Source organism: Colobus angolensis, unplaced genomic scaffold (assembly GCF_000951035.1).
Source record: "Colobus angolensis palliatus isolate OR3802 unplaced genomic scaffold, Cang.pa_1.0 Scaffold26, whole genome shotgun sequence".
NCBI classification, from domain to species: Eukaryota; Metazoa; Chordata; class Mammalia; order Primates; family Cercopithecidae; genus Colobus; species Colobus angolensis.
This window is the reverse complement of record NW_012115821.1, coordinates 9,062,473-9,064,852: the sequence shown is the minus strand read 5'-3', so window position 1 is coordinate 9,064,852 and position 2,380 is coordinate 9,062,473. Positions and strand designations below refer to the sequence as shown.

Here is a 2,380-nt window from a genome sequence, read left to right as displayed (position 1 = left end):
CTGCTGTGTTAGCAGTGAGGGAGGCTCTGTGGGCATGGGACCCTCCCAGCCAGGTGAGGGATATATTCTCCTGGTGTGCCGGTTTGCTTACAGCGTGTTATTGGGGTGGGAGTTACCCGAGTTTCCAGCTGTTGTGTGTCTCAGTTCCCCTGGCTAGGAAAAGGGATTCCCTTCCCCCTTGTGCTTCCCAGGTGAGGCGATGCCTCGCCCTGCTTCAGCTATTGCTGGTCAGGCTGCAGCAGCTGACCAGCCCCGATTGTCCGGCACTCCCTAGTGAAATGACCCCAGTACCTCAGTTGAAAATGCAGAAATCACCGGTCTTCTGTGTCACTCGTGCTGGGAGTTGGAGACTGGAGCTGTTCCTATTTGGCCATCTTGCTCCGCCCCCCGTGCATGTTTGTTATACAGGTAATCTCATGTCATTGGAGTTTGCTGTACGGATTCTTTTGTCACCCAGCCATGAAGCCTAGTGCCCATTAGTTCTTTTTCCTGATCCTCTCCCTCCTTTCACCTTGCACCCTCCAGTAGGCCCCACTGTGTGTTGTTACCACCCCCATGTGTCCATGTGCTGTTATCATTTAGCTATCACTTATGAGTGAGGCCATGCTATATTTGCTTTTCTGTTTCTGCGTTAGTTTGCTAAGGACAAAAGCCTCCAGCTTCACCCATATTCCCACAAAAGACATGATCTTATTCTTTGGCATGGCTGCGCAATATTCCATGGCTATCTTTACCACATTTTCTTTATTCAGTCCACCATGGATGGGCATTTAGATTGATTTCATGTCTTTGCTATTGTGAATAGTGTGGTCATGAACGTATGTATACATCTGTATTTTTGATAGAATGATTTATATTCCTTTGGGTGTACACCCAGTGATGGGATTGCTGAGTCAAATGGTATTTCTGTTTTTAGGTCTTTGAGAAATCACCACACTGTTTTCCAGAAGGGTTGAACTAATTTACACTCCCACTAACAGTGTATAAGCATTCCTTTTTGCCTGCAACCTCGCCTGCATCTCTTATTTTTTGACTTTTTAATAATAGCCATTTTGACTTGTGTGAGATAGTATCTTATTGTGGTTTTGATTTGCATTTCCCTAATGATCAGTGATGAGAGCTTTTTTTTTTCATATACTTATTGGCTGCATGTATGTCAAAAGAAGACATTTTAGATTCAAAGGCATGACTCTGAATTCTTTATCTTCTCCACTCTGCCAGGCTGTGGCTATGCATTTTTGGATATGAGAAATAGAGTCTTAATTAAGACAATTCAAATAAAGTGAATAGCAAGTTGTCATAAGGATTTTTGTGAAGGTAATAAATGCGATAGGAAAGGTTACATGTAACCTTCATGGATAAGATGCTTTGTTTTGCTTCCATGATGCAGAGGTTTTATTTTCACTCATCATCGTGAATGGAAATGTTAACATATATTTAAATGAATAATTATAAAAACAATAGTATGAATAAAAATAGCTATCATTTATTGAGTGCACACCATGTGCCAATCATGATGCCAAGACCCTTACATATATCAGTTTATTCTCTTAATAGTCCAATGAAGCTAGTATATTGATATCCCATTTTTACACGTGAGAAAAATGGCAATTTTAGTAAATTAAATGTCCAGCTCAAGATTATAAAGCTAGTAGGTAAAGGAACTGAGATGGGGTTATATAACTACAGAGATAAAAGCCAGTGCCCTTAGCCACTACCAGAATCCAAAAACATGAGCTGCTGGAGACAAGCTAAATCTAGTGAGATGCTTAGTATTATCTCATGTCCCGACCCGCGGGACAGTCGAATGGGCCCTGGAAGGGGGAGTGGGAATGGAGGAGACAAGAAAACATGAGAAATGGAGACAAGACAAATAGCCTGATCAAGTCTCGTTTAATAATGGTGGTGCGATGCCTTATATAGGCTGGCAGGGGAAGAGGTTCGGCCAGGGCGGTGACGGGGCCGGGTCTTCTCAAATTACAATTGCGCATGCGCCATGGGTTTGTAATTTCCTGGGCGCGGGATCGCACCTGCGCCGTAGGCTGCATATCTTTCTGGGCGCGAAAAGGTCGGCGCGCGCGGGAAAGGTTTGGGCGTGCGCGGTAAAGGTTTGGGCGCGCGCAGGAAAGGTTTATAATGAAGAACCCGGAAATGTGCCATTTTGTCTCCGCTTTGTGGAGATCAAGCAACAGAGGTCGGCTAACTCCGGGCCTTATGGCTCCGGACAGGTCCCCCCCTTTTTTTTTATATATATAATTGTGGCTAGAAGATTGTCCCTCAGGAACTGCGCCTGTCTTAGGTTGGAGTAATACATCTCATCACTGGTACCCGTCATGGGATTAGGCAGTAGCTTATGACGGCCCTCCTGTCTTAGGTTAGT

The 2,380-nt window shown here is 44.2% G+C and overlaps 1 pseudogene; it reads right to left on the bottom strand.

Moving 5' to 3' along the window:
• Positions 1–2,380, bottom strand: part of LOC105515460 — a 44,163-nt pseudogene that overhangs the window by 28,414 nt on the left and 13,369 nt on the right.